The sequence below is a fragment of the Pelecanus crispus genome, chromosome 9 (assembly GCF_030463565.1).
Source record: "Pelecanus crispus isolate bPelCri1 chromosome 9, bPelCri1.pri, whole genome shotgun sequence".
In the NCBI taxonomy this organism is placed as follows: domain Eukaryota; kingdom Metazoa; phylum Chordata; class Aves; order Pelecaniformes; family Pelecanidae; genus Pelecanus; species Pelecanus crispus.
The window spans coordinates 14,351,751-14,376,944 of NC_134651.1; positions in this window are offsets into that span (position 1 = coordinate 14,351,751).

Consider the following 25,194-nt stretch of genomic DNA (forward strand, 5'->3'; position numbering starts at 1 on the left):
TAGATACCCTCCAGGCAGCACCCACTGCACTAGGCTGCCAGTTTTCTGCATCCAAAATGTAGGTGGTTATTAGCAACTTGCAAAAACATGTTTTATTCCATCTGCTCACTGAGATATAAAGCCATGTCTCTGCTGTGCCAGGAGAGTGTGCTGGCTACACAAGTTTAGTCTGATAAGACTGTGCTCTCCAGTCCCTAGTGCTCAAGCTCTGCTGCTCTGTGATAAACTGAGCTCCCAGAACCAAGACAACAGTGCAAGGGGGAGCCTTAGGTGTCCATCAGAAAGAGGGGAGCCCTGGATCAGTCCTGCTTCTGCAGTGATTTAGGCATTTGATACAGTCAATGGATTAAATCCTGAAATATCCTGGCTGAAGGGAGCCAAGCTTGGCACTTGGAGGGTGCACAGACCTGGGGCAGCCCCACCTTGAGTTAGGTGGATGCAGTTTGTGGTTTTGTGGCTTCCAAGGCTTGTTGCTGGGTGTGCTCAGAGGCTCTTCTGGGCACTGTGTCCCTCTGGGTGATGGCAAGCAGGGAGCCTGGGAGCCAAGTGGCTAAGGTATGCAGCAGCCAGATGACAAGCAATTGTGTGGAAAATAATTGGAGGGAGACGTAAGGGAGTCAGGATTATTGTGGAGTAGGGCATAGGGAAGGAGAACACAAATGCAAAGGAAAGCAAATTAGCATTTTTACTGCGTTTCTTCTAGAACTAACTGGGGGGTTTGCTTTTCCTTCCTGGGGAAAAGGGTATATCTACTCCCTGTCTCACAATGCAATGAAAACTCACAGCAAATCATCTGACTCCTGACAGCTTGAGGTTTTTAACATGGCAAATCAGGCAACATGTTTTTTCAAAGTCAAAAAAGGACCTGGGGTTTGTGACAAAGTTATTAATAAAACGTGTTCTCTTGGGCAGTGAATTCAGAGGTTGCCTCATCAGACAGTAATTACCAGCCCAGCACCACCATTCCTGAGACAATTGAAATTTAGCCTCCTGACAAAAAATTGATTTTGAAGATTAATTGTCCCCTGTAGCACAGTTTTAGATGAATCTGAAATACAGAGAGGACAATTGTCCTTTGGGTTTAATAGAGCTGTCTCTTTGATATTCACAGAGCTAGAACAGCTATATGTGGTTTTGTCCTGACTTAAAGCTGATATGAGGAAGGCAGTTTCAGAGAGGTGCTGCTGTCAGAAAAGGAACACCCACAGGTGATATCTGTCCTATCTGCACTCCCGGTTCCTGTGCTGGACCGAGGATAACAGCAAACAAACGTTGGATTTAAAAAGTGGAATTTCCTCATGCAGCTCTAACTACAGTAGTGTCAGTGCTGTATAGTCTGCACAGCTTTTAAACCTGATTGGAAAGACAAAGCTAGCTGGAAGAGTTTATCTTAATCTTCTTTTAAAAAATGGATGAAAGGGCACTGCTCAGAGCCCTGGGGGGCTCAGCTCTCCCCAGAGAGGACTTTTTGAAGTGTAGTAAAACAAGCTTTGCTCTAACACAGTTATTGTCTAGCTACTGAGGAGGTGTTGGTTTGAGCTGAGGAAACTCTTCTGGGTAGAAATTCATTTGGGATATACCTGTTTTCCGTGTCTGGCTTCCTGTGGTTTCACCTGAAACACTGTCAGTGCTCCGCTAACCTTTGAACCTACAGGTGAGCTTTAGTGACATTAGCCAGAGGCATCCTAGGTATTGCAGTGGGTGCAACTCATTAGCCACCAGAGAATCCACACTGGTGGTTGCTGAAGGAAGATGGGCTTTGCATGTTTTGCTGCTCAGGAAGTAACTCGTATTTGATTCTCCCCAGGAGCCAGGCAGCTGATCTCCCAGGGTGTTGTGTGAAGCATGCTGAATTTGAGTTGGGTATTGAACTTCCACAGGCAGCAGTGGGATGCTGGGAGAAGGAAAAGAGGAGAACCTGGGTGTCAGGAGGAAATTTGGCACGATTCAATGGTTCAGGAGAGCAAGGGCCGCTGGTTCGAGTGGGTGCCTGAGCCTCAAGGTGAAACATTGGTCTCTTGGCAGGTTTGATACAGATTTTCTGTAACAATCCCTGTCTGTATCCCATCACACATGCTTTCCTTTTGTAGTGGCAAACTTATAGCAGGGTGACTGGGAGCTGAATTAGCCATGTGCTTGGTGTCTCCTGGTGCCCAGCCTGTCCCCTGTGCTGTGGCTGGGGCAAGATTCTTCATGCCTTCAGCCTGGCCTCTCCATTCAGGTGTCCATCGTCTCTGTCCCAGGACTCTTCCTTCTTATTCATTCTAGGAAATGGAAAACTTGAAGAGAGCTCTCAGCTCTTGTGCAGATTATGATGAGAAGTGTTTGGGAGTGGGAAAACAAAGGTCTCTTCCAGAATAGCACTGCAGGGAGCAGTGAGGTTTGGGACTGCTCCCTGCTGCAGTATTTAACAGTTGAATCACAGGAAACCTGTAAGCCTGGCTTGCAAAAGCTGTAACTCACCTTCACCTCTTACACCTGCACACAACACTTGTCCCATAATTCCTCACCTTCTTAGCATCTGGTGTGAGAGAAACCCCCTCTGACTCAAGTTACTTAATACAAGATTTAGTAAGTTGATTCCCACAAGGTACAGCTAGCGCTATCCTAACAGCATATCTGGGGCTCCTGGGCTTACTGCTGAGCTCCCCAGCCACAGTCCCTCATTATCAGAGGGGAAGGTGTGGGAAGAAGGAGCAGCTGATGGGAGCTTTGGGCTAGGATTAGCTTTGAAATATTTTTTCAGCTCTCCGAGAGAAAGACTTCTCCCCATGGTACTGACAATAGCAAATGATTTTCAGCTTTTCCAGGCTCTTTTCCATTCTGCTTCGTGTTGCTGATAACCTTGCAGCAGGGATTCGGGGGGGGGGACGGGACGGACGGATGACACCCCAGTGCTGATTTACTTCATACAGTGAGAAGGAGAGAAAGAGCAAAACCAAGGAAATAAAAGTTGTACAACCTGTTTATTTACTCTGAGGTCTCTCTTGCCTGAACACAGGCTCCTGTACCTGGGTCTCCTTTAGCAGATTGTGGTGTTGAGGGGCTTTGTCACACACTCTGCTGCAGGGGCAGTACCCGTGCAGAGTAGGGGGATACGTACAAACCATTCAGTCTTCAGGGATCATCTGGTTTCTTTTCTGTTTGTATTTTTATCTTGGTTTTGCTGGTCTTATAATCAAAAGAGGGGAAGGCAGAATAAAATGAAAAAAACATTCAGTAAAGAGATGGAGACAAAACTTCTTGCTGGGCTGTGAATGGCCCAACTTTGCTTAAACTGAGATGCCCCACTGTCGTCTCAAACCTCCCTCAGCAAAATCTGCGGTCTCTGTATATGTGCAATTAGACTATTTGGCCACTTGATGTCTCTGTGGGTTGTGGAGAGCGGTGGGTAACTAGAGGTCAAGCTGGAGCTGGGTGGAAGCAGCAGTGGCGATAGGCTTGCTCCCCAGATGAGGCTTGATAGAGCAGCATGCCAATTCCCCTTCCCTGCTTGTCTCTTTTAATGAGCTTCAGCTTTTCAAACGAATTGCAAAGCCAGGAAGATTTGGGTAACCAGCTTCCAAAGGGAGTTGTTGAGGCTCTGCACCCATCAGTGCTGCAGGTATAAAACGTGCCTCAAAAAAGTGAGACGGGGGATCCTGGCCAGTCCACAGCCCTGTCTGCTTCCCCACTAGGCAAAAGCCAATGGCAGAAAGGGGCCAGGATGCCAGACTGTTGCAGTGTCTCCATGCAGGGGAAAATGAAGTTTAGCAAGTATCAGGCCAAAATCCTCACCATTGCCTGATAGGGTCTTACACAGGGGAATTGTCACATGCTGCCAAAAACATGAATCCCAGCTCTGTGTAGGGGTGGATCATAAGGAGTATTCCCATGGGGTGTTCCCATGGCTTTGCAGGTGTGCCGGGCTGTCCTCCGAGACTGATCACCCTGTGACACTCAGACACAGACTGAGGATTCAGATAGGACAGAGATGCTCCTTCCAGTCTGACACCATCACAGTCCTAAAGACAGTATTTGCTAGAAGTTTTTTGTTTATGCATGATGAAAATCTAGATTAGCTTTTGCTGGAGCTAGACTGTGATATCTCTGTGCTTTAGGTTGTGGAGAGATGGTCGGGGCTGAGATTTCTTTGGGCACAGTGTAGATAAACTGAATGTGATTACAGCCACAATTGCACATGGAAATGCCTCAGGAAAAGAAGTTTCCCATAGTCACTTCTGCTGGTGGTGCTAAGCTTCATTACGATAGTAGGGGGAGGATCCAGCTCTCCTGTGTTAAATGCTGTGCATGTGCACAGATTTTTCTTTCCAATCCTTCTTGCTTCTGCAAACCCAGATCTGCCTAGATGCAGGCTTTTTCTCATGGTGATTCAGCAGGACTGTTGCCATTCCCTAGGAATGTACAGAGCAATATATAAATCAGGCACAAGAAAAAGAAGTTGAAAGACTTTTTTTCCAACCCAATAAAAAGTTCTGCTATGGTTTATCTCAAACAAGCAGTTTTAGCTCACTGCATGGGTTTTCAGTTTGGACCTTTTATAAAGCTTCTGCCTGCAGTGTATCCATCACCTTTTCCAGAGCCACTTCAGAGGGAGGAGAGCTTTTTGTTGAGAAGATGGTGGCTGGGGAAGTGTGCATCTCCAGCAAAACAGCTTCCCTGAGCAGCTTCCCAGCCTCGGGGCACTTGAGCAAAATTGCACACAAGGCTCACACTACAATTTGCTGTTACTTGTGTGGGAAGATAAACTTGAAATGTCTCAATCTATCTGCTAAGCTGCAATTTATGAGCTACAAATGGCTGAGTCTTAGAGGGGAATAACAGATTTGAACCAAAACTTCGCTTCTGGAGGCAGAGACCAGTGGAAAAACTAACTGCTTTTGAGTGGAGCGTATGGATTTATAGAAGTGACAACAAGCCCTCTCAGGAAATGGCAGCAGCGCCATGGGGTCTGTGCTGCAGATCAAAGCAGCTTGGGGCTCAGAAGTGATGGGCTTAAAGTGAGGGGCAAGGGATTGATGAGGAAATGATCTGAGAAATACAGAGAAATAGCAAAGGCTTTTGTGTTCACATACTCTGTTCCTGTACAGTTCACAAGAGAAAAAGGAGGAATTTGTTTATTAAACAGCTTTCTGTGACTTATTAATTCCACTCATCTGAGGATAGAGCAGCAGCCTCCAGAGTGCTTGTTATTGCTTGCCTGGAAATCAGTCAGGGTCTGGCCGTGAAATGATGTTCTGGTTGAAACTCCTTGTTCAGTCAGTAATTTATGCAATTGCTTAAGAGACTGCTCAGATGGCCAAATGACTTCCATTAACATAACTTTAATTCTGTACTTTTAACAGAAATAATTTATGCTTTGTGTTTCTTCAGGACCCTTTATTAGACTTCAAGTCCAGCTTCTGGGGAGAGATCAAGGCTTTGTCTTTTCACCAGTGATTGCTTCAGGAGTTATCTTTGAGGCTAGAAGCTGCTTGAATTTTCTCAGGAGCCAGACTGGGAATATGGAACAGGTCTTGGGAAGTATCAGTTCCTAAAGCCTCATATCTTTTCCTGGGGAAGTGTTTGTTGAGACTTAGTTACACAGACAAGTATGGCCAGGTTGGCTTCCCCAAGTGGGTGCTGGTACTTGCAAACTTAATACTTCTAGTAAATGTTAGAGGTCTTGACTGCACTTATCTACAGAAGAATAAAGAAGTTTGACTGATGTTTGATGCAACAGCTACTCTAGCTGCTGTGGTGTCTCTCAGTAAGTCTGGGAGTTGTGATTTCTTGCAATAGCTGAACCAGCTGGTGCCCTGCCATGTCTCCATTTTTCCCCAATTAGGAACTGAGGCAGTTGGCTGTGGTAGGTTATGGCCTGGCAGTGAGATCTAGGTAGGAAAGAAAAGTGCTTTGAGAATTTAGGACAGAAAGTACCATGAAGGAGATTAGCAAGAGCTGCCTATTAAGCATAAAAAGTGGGATAAATTCCTAATCTACAAACTGTTTTATTAATGGTGATCATCACTAATACAAAACACTCAGCTAAATGTTGCATAAGCTACTGAGCAACAGATGGGGATCCAGTTCTTGCTTTGTGTTAAATGAAACCACATGAGCACACAATTGCCAGTATAGGAAAATTCCTGAAAATGTGCTCCTTCTGTCATATCAAAAGAGATGGTTTTAACCGATACCATGGCACCATATGCAAAAGAACCCACTTGGAGCCCTTTGGCTGGATTACTTTGTAATGCAAAAGGGGGAAAGTCTATCTCCAATTATGGCAATATATTTTGCCAGCCTGCACTGATGGAACATTGCCAGGGAAAGTCTCTATAATCATCAAAGAACATGTTAGTGTCAATGTAATTTTTGTAGGTCTCCTAAGGGAATGGCTTATGTCCTTCCAGGAGAAAGGCACTGCTGAATAAATCATCAAGCATTCCTTACCAACGGGACCCTGCTAAGTATATTGCACAAATGAAGATTATTTTCCCGAAAGGAGAGGTGCTTCTCCTCCAAGCAGCACACCAGGCATGCTGGCAGCAGCTGCTCAGAGGCTTGTAAGCAGCTGAGGTTTTTCTCAGGGAACACTGCCCAGGTAGCCCTGCAAGTTAGTAGTGTGGCTGAAGGGCTAACAGAAACATCATGCAAGGAGGTCTCTATCCCCTTTGGGGTGATAATGAAGCCTAGTGGCAGACACTTCTGGAAACTAAGCTGTCCTGTGCTGGTTTATCTCCCCATGCATCCTTGCCTCTGGCTATTGGGCTTTCTGCTTTCTCTGCCCCTGCCACCCAAGGGCTTTCCTCTTTCTTGGCACTGCTGAAGAACAGTATCCAGACAAAGTGCAGAAGCATCTCCTAACCTGCCGGGAGCTGTGCCTGGGGCAGCGGCCAGGATATCTCCCTAAGACGACTGCAATAAACTGCATTTTTCTGCAGCAGCCAGGTAGCAGCTATGGAAATGGGATTTAAGTGCAAGTGGTCTTCAGCCACAGGGCTGTGATAAGTTGGAGTTTATAACTAACCAAATCCTTTCAGCGATGTGTTGCTTTGTATCTGGGCTTTCAAGGTGTATCCCAGCAGCCCAGAGCCTGTTTAAATAGACTGTTCCCTTTTGTGGGGGCTAGAGCTGGGAGGTTCCCACTGACTTCAGGGGTAAATACGTACATGATTGTCTTTGGTTCAGGGTTTTGGGTGCTGATCATGGAGCTAACCCTGCAGGGAACATATGCAGGCTGCAGCCACTGACTGCTGGGGCAGATATCTCTGTCCAAGCTGCTGGCAGCCATGGAAACCCACCCATACCTGGCATTGGCCCTGTCACTGATAACCCTTCATCTCTGTCAGGAAACTGGTTGAAAATGGAGTGGGTAATGACTGCTGTGGTGGCTCGGAGCACAGGCTATCAGATGGGTTTTTAGTCATTTTCTGTTGGGGACTGACACAGGCTGGCTGAGTGTAAGACAGGAGAGGGAGGGTTAGCAGAGGCTGCTGGCTGGCAGGATGCTGGGCTGCCCGGTGACACCGCAACACTGGTACTGCACAACACCCAGCACAGCCAGTGTGTGAGGACACTGGGGACACCAACATGGGTATTCTTCACCCACCAGGCTCTAGAAAACCCACAAGAAAGCTCCCTGAATACAGCCTTAAATGTTTCATTGATGTGGTACCTCCCCCCAGTCCTGGCATTCAGCTGCAATTTTAGGAGCTGTTTGAAGGGGGCTTGGGAGAGTTTTGTAGCTCAGATGAGACTAGGGTTCACTCAGTCATCTGTGTCCTCTCATCCAGCCCTGGGGACAAGGGCAGCAGACCCTACTGTCATGATCAAAATCCTAGCACTTCTCTGCTCGGACTCCTGCCTACTGGCAGTCCCTTCACATCTAATTTTGCAAAGGCATGTTGTTAGTCCTTGGCCGTATTTCTCACCAGAACATAATGAGGATGGGAACATCCTAGCAGCTGGTACGGTGTCCTAAGGATGTAGGGCAGGATCCAGATACAAACCCTTGTTGGTCAACCTAGAATGTCCCTAAACCTCCCATGGCACCAGGAATGCCACTCAAGCCCCAGCAGCACCCACCATGGCAGGAGCCCTCACAGATGCTGTGCTGTTTTTACCTCTTATTCAGTGTGTCACATGGAGTTGGGAAGAACTTTGGTCTCCTGCACACTCAATCCTTGGCTCTGCTGAGGACACAGCACAGCTGAAGTGGTGTGCAGCCTATCACACATAGGCTCACTTGCTTCAGCCTATTTTATTAGGTCTTCAGGAGGTGAAGGTGGAAGCACATTCCTTATCCCTTTTTGGCTGAAAGACTTGCCCTGAGGTCAGGCAGGCTGCCTTACTCTATGTTTGTAGATAGCCAAATTTATTTCTAGGGCTGTTTTACAGGAGCATAAGGTTTACCAGTGTGTTGTCCTGGAAAGCTCTCCTAATATGCAGCCTGCATCAATTATACTGTCTAAAGAAGTCTTCACTGGGTAGCTTACTTTGTTCTGCCCCTTCTCTCCAGCTCTGTATAAAACTAACTACCTTGGAAAAAGTCAAAGAAACACAATAAAATATTCCTGGTTATCTGCCCACAAATACTCCCTGGTTATGCCTTGAGTGTTGAGAAGGGCTAGTGAAAGCACGTTGGGGTAGTTTTGGCTGTGTCTGACTCAAGGGTCCAGCACTCCCCTGAGATGCTGCCTGCAGAGCAGTGCTCTCGGCTGTGGTGGTTTCCCAGGCTGCAGGGCGTGAGCCGTCGCAGCAGACAGTCCAGGGAGCAATGGAGTTAACACTGACCAAGCTGGCTTCTCATTGCCAGTGGCAGACTGTGCTAGAAAGCTCTTAGCGCTCTTGTTCTTTATTCGCACTGCCAGGCAGGTCTCCAAGTACACAGACAGGGCCCAAGAAGAATTGAAATAATTAAGAGAAGGAGGGAGGAGAGGGAAGCTGTGTTTATGGGTTGCAGCAGCAAGAAGTGAGTGTTGGAGATTTCTACCCTGAGGCCAGAGAGGAGCTGGCAGTCCCCATGCTGAGCTCAGGGACTTGCTGGATGCCATGGGAAATGGGAGCCACAAGAGAGGGCTCGATGCCTATGTGCCTCTGTTTTCATGCAGTGATGTGTTCAGAAGACAAATCCCAGCCTAAAGCTACCTGTGCCTTAAAGCATCTGAGACATCCCATTTCCTCCAGTGCTGCTGTCCTGAGGCTGGAAGTTATGCTGTTCCTCTGCTTTCCCTCTCAAGTCCATGTGTGAATTTATTCTTCAGGCCATGCAGATCTTTGCTCAAAGCAAAGAGAACATAAGTGGTGGGAAAAGTTGATTTGCTCTGGGAGTACTGGGACTGGGCATGTAAAAGTTGGGTGTCCTTGACAGGTAGGGGACAAGGTGAGGTCTCATGAGTAGTCGAATGCTTCTGGTGTGCAGCTGCCTGAGCGAACTGCTGCATGGCAAACTGCAGTTCCCCACAGGAGCAGGGAGGTGGCCTGGGTTGCGATAGGTGCTCTGCAGGTGCCCTGGGTTGAACATCTGCTGTGCTGCTGTCTGAGTGGAGCAGGCAGGACTTGGTAACCCGGGTAGCTTCTTCCAGTCTGAATTTTTTTTTTTTTCCTCCCCTCTACACATTAACAAAGCTAGAGCATCACTTGATGAAGCTTTTCTGTTTGAAGGAAACTGGTAAAAATCCACCACAGAGCTGAGCAGAGAGAAATGCCTGTCCCCTACAGAAAGGATAGGAGGGAGGAGCAGAGGTACAGAGCTGCTAAGGCCCTTTATGCAGTGGCTGCTTTGCTCGGTGTCCCCATGCACACAGACATCCCTCTCCCAGGGCAGGCCAACCATGAAGTCACCCTCTTGGTCATGTTCAGGTACTGCCAACCCCCAGCTATGGCAGTCCTGGCCTTTGTGGTGACTACAAACCCCATGGGAGACTGGCGAGTACTCAGCCTGTGTCAAGCTGTGCATGCTATTGGCCCTGGCCAGGCTGTGCCAGCGTGGGCTTGTCTGGCCACATAGCCCTTGAGGACTCAGCAGCTCTGGCTGTGAGGCACTGGGTGCTGAAGCTGGGGATGGAGCTGCTTGAAATGGGTGGGAGCATTAGAAAAGTTTGGCTTCTGCATCTGCTGGAGACCACTGGGACTCAGCAAGCTACTGCTGGGGACTCTTCAAACACTATTCCTCCGCTTGGCCCATGCTGTCACCACTTGGTGCTTATCCAGTACCTCTGGGTCGCTTGGGCTAGTCATGTTACATGACGGTGTCCCAGTAGAGACAGAACTGGAGAATATGGCCCATTTACTTTTAACAGAAAAGTAACAGCTGATAAACCAGATTTTAACTAACGTATAGTTGCTTTCTTGTTGCAGTTAACGCTATATGACAAACCATGCGTGATATTAAACAGGTGTTCATTAAAGGTTAGATATAACATACTGTATCTCTTCAGCGCCTCACTCTCCTTTCTCCCAAAGCACCGTTCATATTTATATGGTTCTTTACATTTTTCAAAACGCTCTGCAAACATTAACTAATTAATCCTCACAGCCCACTGTACATATGCTTTAATTAATTAGCACTCAAACACTTAACTCACACTGTCTCATTAAATATAAATTGAATGTATGTTTGGGAACTTTAACTAGAAACATTACTGGGGATTTGTACAAAGCATGAATGCAAAATATGTTAATAGTAGCTGGAGGCAGCAAAATTCAAATACCAAGGTATTTAGTGAAAAATATGTTATGGTGTCAGTGAGCAGATTCAGACAATTAGCTCTTCCTATAAAATGCATACGTTGTCATGGCCTTGAAGTCATCATTCACTCTGTTGTTACCATAGTAATCCTGATAATTTGTTTCCCATAATGTCTGTCTATAGACTTTGTTCCATTAGTTTGATTTTTCAGACTTGCGGAAGCTCAGTACTGTGTGGGCTGGCAGCTTGCTGTGAATTACTCCGATCTTGAGTGCGCTGATAGAGACATGTAAATGCTAATGCTTAGACTTGCTATGGACACTGGGCAGCCTTCTGCATTATAATCCACCCAGCGAAGTAGCGATGAGATTAGTAACTGTGTTATGGTTGTTTCTTGAGAGTTCTGACTGGAGGCTGTCATTGGCAGGAGGGGTAAAACTGAGTGTGTCTCAACTTCCCATTACAGACCGTCACTCTTGGTGAGGACAGAGCATTTACTGCCCTATGCTGACCAAACTCTGTCTGGATTAACAGCATTGTCACAGCTCCTTGCAGTTATTTAGGGCTGAACTGCCATGGGTGTCAGTGAGAGTTAGAGCCAAAGTAGCCCTGAGGATTTGGGCTGTTTTGCCCAGGTATAATTCTCTTGGCTGTGTCTCTTCTTGTTGCATCATCAAGCACTAAGCAGTTAAACAAGTGCTGCCTGCCACCCAAGAGGCAATCACAGCTCAGTGATGACTGAAGTGTTTTCCTAGGAATAAATTTGTAAATCAGAAGATGAAGAGTTGAGAGAGCTTTTACAGGGTTGTGAGTATCATTTACGTTGCCAAAATGTGGCTAGAAATGAAGCATTATTTGGACACCTTAGATTTGGGTTAAGCCCTCCAAATCCCATTGTATTTATGGAAAATTATTATTGTTTGAAGGCTTGTGGATTATTTCACCTTTTCCATCTTCCCACACCTTGGAGAAATAGCGGGCCAGAATTTTTACTTGTTGCCAAGAGGCAGGTCCAAACATAACCGATCCTTTCCTCCATACAAAATTGAGAGATTTTTCTCCTACATTTTGTTCCCATAAAGTCAGACACGGTTTCTTTCCCTTTGTTTTTACTCTCCTGTGAATAGCTCACTCTTTGTATGTAAGAAGTGATGAGTAATTAGCCAGTGCTGAATGGTGAGGGATGGAAACATGGTAGTTCCTGCTCATGCCATAGAGGCTGGTTGTTGTAGGAACAATAGCAGCAGGCGCACTTCAGTTTCAACAGGGTTTGTACATGCCATCGCAAGTCTGAATGTATGTTTGTTTGATTGCCATGCATTTAAATTAGTAAGAGTTTTCCATGCACAAACAAGGTCTTAGTCATGCCTGAACTTTTAACTAGAAATATGTGTTTCCTTATAAGCTATGTGTTAGCTTGTTACCCTTAAGAGGCATCAGGACTTTGAGAGCCATTCAGGGTCTCCTCCTTCCCCTGAATTATCTTTATCAAGAAAATTCTTGGAGCTGAGAACCAACTCTTCATGCAGCCTCTGATGCCTTCAGGAAGGCTTTCCTCAGATACTTGATTGAGCCTTTGCAATGAGTTTTCTTGGTGACACACAGGAGAGGGCAAAGCTCTTCGCTTTTCAGGGCAAACAAGAGTTAAAAGGGGCAGAAATGTGTTCTGTTGCTCAAGCCAGCAGATTTGTTTGAGGACACACATAAAGAACAAACACATATTGTATGGCATAATAACACTTCAGAGCAAGTTTCACTCAAAAGTGTAATAAGGAGTACATGGCATGACACCAAAGTAACTACTGGAACAAGAAGTATGACTACATTTTGGGAAGGAAGTTGTAAACATTGCTTTCAATTGAAGTTTTTGGAACAGTAGTACTTCTTTCTCTTCTGTTTTTATCAGGATATTGAAAGCATTCAGTAACATTATTTCCTAACCTTTTTTTCCTCCCAGCAATCTTTTGTCTTGTCCAATAAAATCTTATAAGAATGTAAGAATAAATATGCTGGATCTAGCCCACTGTCTCATTTACAGCAGCATATAGGCAAGCATAGTGGTAGTTTTCTAAATATTCTTGCTTCCAGCAGTTTGTGGTGAAAGGCTTTCATAAAACAAAGGCAGTGTCTGTCTTTGTACATTTTTCTTCAGTGAAATTTTCCAGTTTTTAGCCTGTCTCAAATTCTGTCATCCATAACATCCAGAACAAGGATTTCCTTGGCTGCAGTACACATTTATGAAGAACCACCTCCTTTAGATTGGTTTGAACCTGTTCTTATGGTTTTGTCTGATACTCCTTAGTTCTGGTTTGGAGAGAGTGCATGTGCAGTCTGTACCTTTCCCTTTCTCCATGCTACTCCTGATTTTAAGGATATTTTTATACTTCCCTTAGCTGTCTCTTTTCAGGATTGAAGAAACCTAATCTATTTATACTGGAACCATTTCAACTATCTTTGACAGCTACCTCAGGATGAAGATAGGAGTATGTGAACTGCCATTCAAATAAACTCACTGGCTTATCCTTAACTTGTGGGAACAGGTTTACTGAAATCAGTGCCATTCTCAGAAAATGGAGCTTTGGGTAACAGGTATTCAGACCATTCAGACCAGTCTGAGGGCACATGGGGACTTGCAGGATTTTGTTGATGCTGTTTTTGTGACAGATGAGTATTGCGGGGGGGGGGGTGGGGCAGGGAAGAGGAAGAGCCAAAAGCATTTTCCTGCTTTATTCAAGATCTTTCTGGTAGATTGCAAGCCTGCAACATCACAGCTATGAGAAGTAAATGAAAAGGGTACTTCATAGAGCACTGAAAAGAATGTAGGAGGATTGATTATGCTGTTCTGTTCAGGATGATAATATGGATTTGGAAGAGATGTGGAGCACGTTAAGATGTTAGGCAAGTCTTGCTGGTGCTTTTTAATTTTCACTTTGCTAGCTAAGGATAATTCATTTTGTTCCAGCTGGGAACATGTCTAGTGAGAAGGGTAAAAAGTTGAATTAAAAACCTTTTGAGATACTTGCAAACAGAATAAGCATTGCCTGAGAAGATACACATTGTTGACCAGCTGTAAGTCAGCTGCTACCTGTCCCTTTCTCCTGTAATATTTCAGACTCCTTCCTTGTGATTCATCAGTTCATTACAAAATTTACTGTATCAGACAGATTATTCAGTTCTCTTGGATAAAGCTACTCTAGTGCTGTCTTGAGGACTCTCATCTCTTTCTGCAGTATGTCATTCATCCTGGGCAGCTACAACAGCACAGAGTCCTCAGGACAACCTGCAAATGGATTTCTTGGGGTCCTGGCTTTGGCTTTTAATAACTTATTTCTAAAGTGGCAGCATTCTTTTCCTGTGGCCTTTATTAGAAAATAATGAGGGGGAAACAGAGTAATAATCAGTGTGCTCTGGTCCTTGGAGTTCTCTGTTCTGCTCTCTGAGCTGCTGCGAGATCCTGACTGTGCTAGTAAGGTCTACGTGTGCGTGTGTCTATAAAACACCAGTGTAAAGGCCTGTTTATCACTTGTACCAACAACCTCTTGAAACAGGGACTTGGTGAGGGAGGTGTGATCCTCAGGATTTGTCTGCACAAAGACAGATTCTATTTTGTGATTTACTTCCCTGATAGCTGGAGCTGTTTTCTGGGCTTTGCCAAGCAGTGAGAAGACCAGGTAAAGTCTGATGGCTTCACCAGTCATCCAAGACATGGGTGGCAGGAGAAAATCGTTCCAGCCCAAGCCTCTGCCTAGCCCAGAAAATAATGTTATCGATGACTGTGGACTGTGCTTGCATGTGAGTTTTCAATATCCTCCAGACTCATGAATTTTCTTGGGAGCAGTTTAAAAGAGTGATGGCAGACAAAGTTTCATGTTGCTTTGGTTCCAGCCCTACTCCTATTTTTTTCCCTGTTATAGTTCAGTTTGCCTCATTTAATGCTTTTGGTTCTTGCCAGAATTCTCAGATCAATATTTGCAAAAAGGATTTTATGTGGAATCAGCTAGAAACAAACGCACAATTGTTTTGTGTGTATGTGTGTATATAAAAGTTTAAGACCATTATTCTTGACCAGCTGCAGAATGGAGACATGAAGTCAATGTCTGCAAAGAGTTTGCATGATTAGATTTCAGAATTAATTCAGTATGATCCCAAAGAAAAACCTCAGGTCTTGGCTTCCTTTAGGAAAATCTGGCCCCCAATTTGAATTTGGCAACTCTCTTCTTGGAATAAAGAAATACATTATTTAAAACTCTTGCTTGTTGCAAACTGTAGTATAAATGTAAAATGTTTGAATAATCCATTTGAAGCTGCTACTCATCAGATTTTTCTGAAGCCAATTTCACAGTCTTCAGAAATACCTGAGCTGAGTTTACCTGAGAAGGAAATTACTTTCCGCTTACCTAAATCCATGCCACATCCACACCAAAATTTCTACTGGTTACAGGAGTCTGCACTATACTTCAAAACCTTCACCAATTTAGACTCATAGAACCATAGAATGCTTTGAGTTGGAAGGGACCTTTAGAGATCATCTAGCCCAAACCACCCTGCAGTGAGCAGGGACATGATTTGCAGTGTTGCTCTGGGTTGTTAAGCACACAGGACCACGTCCTTCCCCAAAGTTAGCATCGCTGGTATCTTGATGAATTCAGAGATAAATGCCTCCATAAAGCCTGTCTGCTGCTCCTCCCTTCACCTCTTTATTTTTCAGTGGGGAAAATAACTTTTTTAGTTATTTTCATTTCAATAAGAAAAGCAATATTGCTTTTGTAATAGATTCGGGTTTTTTCCTCTCTGCAAAAACCTCGTGGGAGAATGTGGTTAGGAAGAGATGACTTGACTGTTTTTCTGTTTTGTGGGAGATGGACGGGAGGTGAATGGAGAAGATTCCAATTAAAATGCCTTTTTCTTTGCTCTGTCTTTGGCAAAGTATGTTGAAGGAAGATGAGAAACTGTTCCATTTTAGTGAGGCAAGTACTAACAATAGAAGTCACAGGAGTTGCAGAAAATTGGGTTGGAAAGGCCATGAGTCTATGCCTTTCTTCCTGTTTAAAGGCAGAATTGACTCACCTTGCTGTGCCCCTGACAGATGCTTTTCTAAACTGTTCTTGGAAGATTCTTATGGCTGGAGAATCCAGATCTCTCCTGCACGGGCAATTCCAGTTCTTTGTCCAATTTACTTGGTTAAATATTAAGAACAGTTTCTGAATTTCCTTTACTGCAGTCCAGGCCAATTGCTTCTTGCCCAGACACTGCAGAAACACTGATAACTTCTTTTCTGTAGTAACCTTTTATTTGCAGAACATGAAGTGCCTCCCCTCTAAGCTGAACAGTTCCTATTTCATCCTTTCCTAGCACACTGAATTTTCTATACCTCTGACCATTTTTGTCTGTTCATCCACATATTTCTGAGCTGTGGTTCCAGAACTGGAACAAGACCCTGGCAGAGCTGGGTAAAGAAGATGACTTTCTAACTATGTCTTTTGGGCAGCACAGGGGTTTCTGCAGCCTTGGGCAGTGTCTGCCTTTTGGTTTTACAGCAACCATCTAACCTCCCTAAATTGTGATCCTCCCTGCCTCAGCTCTGCTGCCTGGCCTGTGGCTCTCCAGTTTGCCTTGATGCCAGTGAATTATTCCCAATGAAATTCAGATGTTGCTTACTCATCCTTTATTGAATTACATTGTTTAAATCTTTCAGTAGTTTGTCAAGACTATTTTGAATTGTTTCTGTCCCACAACATGCTCACAGCTCTTCCCAGCTTAGCAGTATCTGCAGGTTAATAAGCATGTTTGTCCCTTCTTTATCCCCTTCTGTACTGGAAACCTCCAATGGCAGCAGACCAGGACTGCCATCTGCAGATACTGCCTTTTGATCTGTCAGCAAGCCATTGGAAATGACTTCTGGAGTCTTCTTTTTCCAGCCTTTTCTGCCTCTTCACAGCTCTACCTGTTCATGTTTCCATAGCTTGCCTATGGTAACACCAATGAGACAGTGACAGACACCTCTGAAAGTCAGAACGCTGGCATTTGTGCTTCTTTAACCACAAGACTTATTATTATTCCATTAAAAATAAATTAGAATGGTTTGAAGTGATTCAGTTTTGACAAATCAGTGTAGGGTGTTACCCAACTCCTATTGCTCTGTAATTTTTAGGTGGCCTGGCAGAAGCTGGCCAGTCTCTAACTCCACAGCTCCTCCTTTACCCCTCTCAAAAGCCTGAGCTCTCTGCTTTGCCCTGTGCAGAGATCTGGACCCTCCGGTATCCACCGCAGTCCTGGGGGTGACACTTCATCCTGTGCTGATTCACTTGAGGGTATTCTCACAAGGGCTGACTTCCCCAGAAACTGGAAACAGATGAAAAAAATAATTTCAGATAAATAAGGAAAGGCTGAACAGTTCCAAACTCAATAAGACCTCATTGTTTTCTTCTTGTCTTCCCCCCTGCTCCGCCCCCAAAAGGAATACATCTTTTCTTCTTTCTGACCTACTCCAGGCTAAGAGGGAGCTGAGGGAGGGTTGATAAGGGCTTGGCTGAAGGATTCAGGGAGGGCAGAGGAATAAGAGCAGAAAATTCAGCAGGGCTGAATTAATACCTGGTGCTCTGAGCTCATCTTCTTGAGCAGGTCTTGCATAGCATGCTGAAGACTATTAACTGAGATCAGTGCTCCTTTCCTTACTGTTGCATATCTGTGGGTACGTTACTTTGTGCCTCAGTTTCTCCTTCTTTAAAGTAAAATACACAATTCTGAAGACCTCTTTAAAGAGTTTTGAGGGCTAGTGGTGACAAGAGCCAGGGATTTAACACCCCTGCTCTCAGTGGAGGTTCCAGCCTGAGGACCAAGGACAATTTACCTGAATTGCCCAATTCAGACCATTGGGATGACACTTGTGCTCAGACATGTCTCTCTCTGGCTGGCAGGTAGCTGCCTCTCAGTTTCAAGAGAAGGAATTAAGTCACTTGTCTTTGACTGCAGGTGCTGCGCAAACCAGCACTTAAACTAGGCGGGTGTAACTTGGTCAGAATTAGACCCCAAAGGTGCACATGTATGCACACATGCATCTATCTATGTGAGTCAACTTGAAGGTCAGAACGGTCATATACAGCCAAACTGGTTTGGTTACCTAAAGTATACTGATTTTATACCAGAATGACTTAATTTGACTTGCTTTTAAGGGGTGGCAGACTAACCTTGCCAATCCATGGAAATGTTTCCTGTTCTTTCACAATACTGTACAGTTTCCTTTTTTCCTAGGCAGCTGTTTCTATGTATATGACAGGGGGATTTGTCCTGCTGTATTAGTTGAATTTATTTTCTTTCCAAAGCAAAAATGCAACTGATGCAAATGAGTGCCTCATATTTCTTTTGGGCTAGAGCCATCTCAGACCTGGGGCTGAGCAGCTGCTGCTGTGTCATGTAATAGAAATCACAGCCCTGTTCTTGCAGCTACCCAGATGAAATCTCTGGCAAATTAAGTCAGCCCCCAAACTCTTTATACCATTGCTGCACAGCCAGGGACCATTAGATAATGAAATGGGGAGAATAATGGGCTTGTTCAGAGGTATCCCCCACTCCATCATAATCCCACTTCTGAGACATGCCTAGAAGTACAAGCATGCAGCTCTGCAGCTCTCCCCTTCAGTGTGGGGAGATACCTGTGACCTGTGCTCTGCCTGCACAGAGGGTATTTCTGAAGGGAAGAAACAACTCCTTTGCTTCTCTTTTATCATCATTTTTCCCCAGTGTGTAATGAAGATCATGCAGAGTTCCCCTGTGGGCTGGACAGAGTAATGGAGTGGTCTGGACAAGTGCCTAAATCTGCATTGCCGTCTTAAAGGTCTCCGGCTCTCCCGGGAGGGAGGTGTAGTTGTCAGTGACAGTGGCAGTCACGCACCAGCTGGGAGATAGACCTGAACAGGATTGATTGCTCTCAGGTAGATCCTTTAAAACCAAGTGGCAGACTAAACTGTTGTTTCAATCAATAACATAAATACACTGCTTGCTTGGCCCTGAGAAGGTGGGAACTCTGTGTGGAAGAATAGGCATTAAGGTTATTTATCATCACATGGCACAGAGGTAAAATATTGGGCTTCCCCAGCAGTTTGTAGGCTTAAAGCTCATTTAAACCCACTTTTGAAATCTAATTAAACTGGGACAAATGTCTTTGAACACCCTTGCTTTGCTGTAAAAAGGGCTTATTCTTCACCTAGGAATTTATAGCGCTTTGGTTACCTTAATACAAAGGCCAAATTTGCTTGGTAATCAGGCACAGGTTATATTGCAACCATAACATCTTCTCATTTTTGCACTATATTATTAAGATGACCACAAATAGCCCAGCTAGGGAAGAGAGGAATCCTGCAGCAGCAAGCATGAATGCAGTGAGATAACTATGCAAACAAAGATTTTCCTCAGTCACTGATCACACCCGCTTGAAGAGGTGTCTGTAGTTTAGATCGTGGCAGGTGGGGTGATAGCTTTCACTGGAGAAGCCTCACACTTTAATTGCAGAACTTGCAGCTAGAATAAATTCTGAGGTGTGTTTGGACGTGCCTCCTCAAGTGCTGCCCCAGCAGCTTGGAGTCCAGTGCTTGTTTGCATAACTCTTCAGTGGCCCTGCTTCTTCTCTCCTTGACTGACCCTGATCTAAAAGCTGGACTGGAAAAGGGAATTTCCCCTGTTACTTAACTCTTTCTTATTTTTTCCCCTTTTCCTGCAAAGCCTCCATTCCCCTAGTGCTCACCCTTGCTTACCCTGCTCCACTCCTTCCTCCCTAGGCAGTCCCAAACATCTTGGCTCCTCTCTGAGATAGCAACTACTTCCAAGGCTTGAAGCTTTGGAGGGAGGGAGGTAGTTTTACCTTTCCTTCCCCTCCCTGGGGATTAAGCAGGCAGTTATAATGACTCGAGTGCTTTCCTTCCTTGGCTGACACCTGCTGCTGAAATATCTGGTAGTCCAGTTTGTTTATCTAGCCACTGGCCTTTGAAGGATGTGCTGCCACAGAGTTGTCATGAGCACTGCTTGCTGGAGCAAATGAGAACAAATGAGACGCAGAGAGATTATGGCCTGAGCAGCAGCAATCCTGCCAAAACCTGGCCCAATGTCCAATAGCTCGTAAACTGTCTAATGATTTAGACTGAGGGAGATGCCTCACAACAGGTACCAGCAACCAGCAGCTCTGCCTGATTCACCTTCCAAGGACAGCTCTGCAAACTGTATTTCCAAGGTGCTGCAGGCTTTGAGCAATAAAGCAAATAAAGCAATATGCTGCTCTCATCTTGTGGCACAGCATCACCTGCCTCCATGCCCAGGAGAATGGTATGCCACCACCTGCAGGGATGTGTTACGGTGTAATGGGTAATAAGGGCTAGAGATGGGAGCAAGAGGAAGGTGATGGCATCTAACACCCCTCCTGCATGGGGGGGTCATGAGGAGGGGGAGACCTTGGCCATGGGACCGCGGCAGCTTTCAGTCAGTCTCTTGCTTCAGAGAAAACTTCAGGCTGAATTGCAGCTTCATGAGAAATGCTGTCTTTTTCTAAGCCCTTTCTGTGTCGGAGGGAAGGTAAAGCCTGGAGAGGAGAAATGATGGTGGGATCAAAGCCGTCAAGCAAGAGCAGGGATCAACTTCCCAAGGGAGCTGCCCAAAGGCAAAGAAAGATTCTGCAGAGAGGGTTGTTTATCCTGCATGAAGGTCCCTCGATAGCAGAGGTTGTTGCCAACCTTTTCTATAATTTCCTGTATAGGTATCTCCCTGAAATGCAGAGTTGTAGTAATCAGGATTAAGCAGCTAAAACCAAGGTACAGGCAGGGGACTGGCTTGTCCAGGGCCACATGGCACAGCAGTGCTGAGATAGGGTCTGCTTCCCTACTGATGCCCTGAGTGACCAAGGTGCCATGGAGTTCTTGCTTTAGTCCATGGGGACATTTGATTTACTAATTGTATTTCTGTCACAGGGACTCTTTGGTGTCTTTTACAGGTTTTAAAATAAGAAAAAGTATTTATCAGGCAATTATAAAACCAAAATTCCCTGAATGAGGCAGGAAGCTCAGGCTCTTATCTGCCATTTTAGAAGATATTCCTCCAGAAAGTGTAGCACAAAGTGAGTTGGCCTCAGAGAAAAGAACTTTTTTTAAACAGTTACATTGTCTTTCAAATCCACCTCCCCTCCCAGTGAGAGGAGATCAAAGGAACACAGTTAGCTAAGTGCCTGAAATGGATGAGTTCAGGTGGGTTGACACTTTTTAAGAATGCCTCATTATTTTAGTATAAGCCCTTAAAGCAATCTCAAGAAAAGCAAGAGGAAACCTATGTCAACCCTCAAGGCTTGATGAAAGCAAACATGACAGAACACGCATTGGTTTCTTAAAGAGACACAAAGAAAAAGAAATTAAGCTGTTCACAGAATATTTCCCTCTTTGGTTAGTGAGTCAAAATACCCTGCTTCCTACCTCTTCCTCAGCCTAGAGGTCACAGCTGTGTCATTGAACATGGGATGTCAGGGAAATAAAGGATTTGGAACTGATGGGAAAGCAACACCCCTTCTGAGTATGGCATAGGAAGCTCAGAAGGAAAGAGGAAGAAGAGGAGGGATTATCAAACACTGCTGTCTCAGGCAACCAGTTCTCTTTATTTTCCTGGCCCATACTAAAAATCACCAAGGAAGTTTTTTATTTTCCCACAGCACCCTTCTCTTGTGCCTAAATAAATAAAGAAAAAAAAATTTAGAAATGAACAGAAGGAGGAATTGTTGCTTCACAAGGTCATCTAATCTTAGACAGGTGAAGGTGATGAAATATCTAATAAACATCTTCTAAGGAGACCTGGGCAGGTACCAATGTCCAATAACCTTTAATTCCAATATTCCTGAAAGGCAGGTCTATATTAGTCTTCCCCAACCCTCATTTACTCTTTATGTGACAGTCCTGTCTCAAAGAGTTCTGAGAAGGGTCAGGAAAAGGAGAGGAAAGAAATGTGGTGTTTGGGGGTTTTTTGGGGGGGTTGGTCAGTGATCACTTAGTCTTCACCTTACAAATGAGCCATCTGTTTGAAGTTAGATTTGCTATTCACTTGCTGGTGTTGCTCAGAAACTAATTTTCTTGAGTCTTTCAGTGTGCTGGTAGATAAACATGAAAGCAATTGATAAGTCTGCAAACACTTCTGGTAAAACAAGGGGTAAGTTGCATTAATGTATGGTGGTGTAATTCCTGATGAGCTGAAATTTGGGGGAATCATGTATGATGGCAGATATAGAGATCCTAACAGCCTTGTCATTTTTTGATATTTGAGCCGACCCTTTCTGGCAGAAGGCAGTGTGCCACTGCATTGCAAAACGGTTTCCCCATCAGAAGAATATGTAAAATAGAAAAGAAGAAGCAATACTTGCTTTTTGCTCTGCATCCCTAGGTGTAGTAGAGCAGTGATGAAGCTGAGAGGACGGGTGACACCGGGTAAGGCAGCGGTGCGCCGGGGGCCGGAGCAGGCATCAGCACTGGGGCTGCGGGACAGCTCCGGCAGCCGGCTGATGCGCTCGGCTGGAAGCTGACTTTCCAAATGGCTTTGCACATAGAAAAAAGATAAAGAAATGAAAAAAAGCATGTTAGGACAGATGAGGTTCCTGATTTGCTTGAATGGCCAATGTGTGTGTGAAAAATCTGTACGCAATTTTATCACCACAGAAGCAACGGAAAAGGCGATCTTTCTACCTTCTGTCTGACTCCTATTGCCTTGGGGACAGTCATTCTATACCTGCCAAGCAAACCGTTTGATTAAGTACTAAACTTGATAAAAAGTAAATAGCCTATCTAAACATGTTAAACACAACCTGTCACCTACTTAGATGCTATTTAAACATAACCTATTTAAATATGCCTTCACCTAAGTCTATGTGAATCTTGTTGAATCATGCCACGTACCTTGCAAATGAAATGCCTTATAATAACAAAAATGAGGTGATAAAATATGAGAATAACCATCATCTTTGCTTAAAAAATGCAATGAACAGTGACATGGGATTTCAAATATGTTGTATTGCCAGCCTGTGGCATACATTAATGTCTGAGAGAGAGAGAAGGAAATTCATTAACACAGCTCCACAGCTGGCACCTGTACTGCATTACCATCACTGCTGTTTGTCAGAGACTTTAAAACCTTCTTTTCACCATGCGCCTGAATTTGTCTTCTGTATTACCTATTGAGTTCAGAATGTGTCTGGAAAAGGGAGCAGGAACAGGATATAGCTCATCTTAATCAGTTCTCATTTTCTTGCCCCACATTCCTGTATAATTCTTGTGTAGACCAACAGGAAAATCCTATTCTGCATCTCCTTGCACAGGCAGGGACTGTTCTGTCCCACCCCCGCCCTGTTACAGGTCTAAGTCCAGAAAAGGTGATGAGCTTTGCAAATTTGGGAGGTGGCAGTGTGTCCTAGGAATAGCTAGCAATGCAGCTGGTGAGTCGGTAGGACTGTGTCCAGCTGTGGCATGGCCTTGCCCTGTGATCTCAGTCAACCATTTGACCATTTTTGCCACTCGTACTTTGCCCTTTACATTGAGACCATAAGTGCTTTATGTTCTTTTAGGGTCTGTGAGAGTATCTAGTGCAGTGGTTTTGTCCAGAGTAGTTAAATGCTGGTATAACTTTGCTAACAATGCCACACAAAAGACTCCAACAGCATCTCCTCCAAGCTAGGAATGAAGGTAATGCTGGGGATTCAAAATTGAGGTTTATGTGAAGAAGAAAACTTCTTTCCCTTATCTTATGGCTCCTCACGGGAGTCCAGACAAGCAGATGGTCTTTGCTTTCCATAACTGTACGAGAACATGAAGGGTGATTTACTGCCGTTTCCATTAACTGTTCCTAATGCAAAGAGGAAATGTTAGCAGTCCCTCCCTGGAGGAGAGGTGATGCTAGACCTTCTGTTGAAGGAGGGAATGAAGGAGGAAAAATGCTAAGAGAGGATGATCTGCTGGGATGCTGTCATTGGTAACAGCAGTGACCTTTTCCCTGTGGTCAGCAGCTGGCATCATGAAGACAAATGACTTCAACTTGCAAGTTTAAAGATCTTCTTTGTAATGAGCAAGAAAATGAAAAAAACCCTCCAGAAGTCAAACAGTATTTGTAACTTCAGTTAATGCTTTCCAATTCCTTGATGAAAATAGTTGCTGTGCATGAGAATGTGAGGCATCTATTGTAATTTGACACCTAAACCAGCCTGGTGATGAATATATTTATTTTAGAGGATTTTAGTTGCAGGGTTACACCAAAATCCTCTGTCATTCTAGTGAGAATGAGAGCTACTGGGCGGATCCAGGCGCTCCCATCCTTAGGGGTCACTGCCACTCAAAGAATGCAGATTTTTTTTTTTCCACTGAAACTCAGAGTCTCTTTAGGAAGGATAATCAGTGACAGCACATATGGTTCCACTTCATCCATACCCATTTTCACTGCTAGCACTGTATGTTCACTAGTACCTTGAGGTCAATATAAAATACAGTCTGCAGAATTGCCATGGCAATAGTTGCAATTCCTCCCTTGTGGTTCCAGGTGACCTGGGAGAGCAGCTCTGGCAGGTATTTTCTAATTTACTGCTCAGCCTCATTTTCTGCCTATGGAGTTTATAGGGAAGGTCACTCTTCACACCTAATTTCTTTAACCTTGTCCTTATTCTCTATTGCAAAGCAAAAGTGGGAGCAAATGATCAGAGAATGTGCAAAGGGGAAAGAAGAGCAAATGTTTTTGAGCAGCTATGGACCTTCTCTTGTTTTAGATGTTGATATTGGGTGCTTGTTGGAAGGTGTCTATGGGAATGTAGACGAAGGCATGGGAAGTAGGACGAGTTCAAAGGATGTACACATGGAATACTCAACTCCATTGCAAACCAGAGCAGTCCCTACCATTAGCAGCTTAGCATCTGGCTTTGATCTCTAAGGAACAATATGTTTGTTGGTAATTAAACTGTGGTGTATGTAATCTATCACTGGAGTGGAGCAGATCACAGCAGTGGCTCACCAGATCCATCCCAGCTAAGATGGCTTCTGCAGGTGTACCCCAAAATGTGTCTACAGGAAGCTGAGCACACTAAGCACAGACCAGCACTATTTTCCCTGCAAATGGGGCAAGCCCAGAGCTCAGCATTCAGCTCTGGGCTGCTCAGAGATCACTGTGACGTTGTAGGAGCCTTTCAAGTGAGTGCTCAGTCTCTGGTGTCTCATACTGTGGGATGATAGTGTTGTAAGTGCATCTCCCATTTCAGACTTGCTCACCTTGCTCACTCACTATAAGTACTCCCTATAGAAAGCATCCTGTTAACTTCACCAGTGTGAATCATGAGTAAGAGCTACCATTGCCAGGCTGCCCAGGTTAGATGGCTGGCATGCAAATTTCAAATACTGCAATGTGTGTGGATCTGGGGGCTTGAAGGGAAGGGCTGGACCTCTCTTGGGAAGGAAAGGGATCAATCAGAAGTGTCACGCTTGGAACAGGCTGTAAAAGAGTTCAGGTGGGGCTCTATGCTAATTTGC